Genomic DNA, 752 nt, shown 5'->3' with positions numbered 1-752 from the left:
GAAAAAAAAGAATTTTTTAAGGCAAGGAAATTCAGGGAAGGAAGAAGGGCCGAAGGGGTTGCCCCGGGGGTTTTTCGGGGGGGCCCCCGGTTTCCCCCCGGGCGGCCCCTTCCTTTGCGTCCATGCCCTGCGCCGCCTCCCCTTAAAAGGGCCCAGCTTTTGGGGTTTCACAGGTCAGGATGCTTTTTAAGCTGACTAGGGTCGTACATTAAAAGGTACTGCCCCTCACGGTGCAAAAAACCGGGAAGGATCCCGAAGGCCGAGGAAAGGCGAAGGGACCGGAGGCCCTGTGGGGAAAACCTCCGCGCGAGCGAGGAAGTGGGGGAGGTAGCCGGGCTGTACAACTCACTCCTGGCAGGGAGATACCATGATCACTAAGTGGTTCTCCCAGGGAAGGCTCATCCATTACCGGTGTCTGACCCTGCGATTTCCCAAATGCGGAAACTCGACTCATAATTTGTGGTAGTGGGGACGCGTTCGCGCTCTCCCTGATAGTCCTGTTCAAAAACAGACTGAAAACATGCGTTTCAACTTATGAAGTGGTGCTGGGCGATTGTGAAGCAGGAGCCAGAGACAACGCTCTGGGGCTTTAAGCAATAAATAAAGAAGTTCAAAATCAATCAATCAATCTGTCTGTCTGTCCATTTATTTATTTATTTTAAGGACCCCTGAGAAAATTATAAAATAATATTAATTTAAATTAACTAATCAATGTATTATTTATCTTAGGACCCCAACATAAAATAATAATA

General features: G+C 48.5%; 1 pseudogene; it reads left to right on the top strand.

The window, feature by feature from the left end:
* Positions 1-345: 345 nt before the first annotated feature.
* On the top strand, positions 346-491 carry LOC120522592 (annotated as a pseudogene).
* Positions 492-752: the final 261 nt, after the last annotated feature.

Source organism: Polypterus senegalus, unplaced genomic scaffold (assembly GCF_016835505.1).
Source record: "Polypterus senegalus isolate Bchr_013 unplaced genomic scaffold, ASM1683550v1 scaffold_1924, whole genome shotgun sequence".
Taxonomy (NCBI): Eukaryota; Metazoa; Chordata; class Cladistia; order Polypteriformes; family Polypteridae; genus Polypterus; species Polypterus senegalus.
This window is presented reverse-complemented; position numbering and strand designations above follow the sequence as displayed.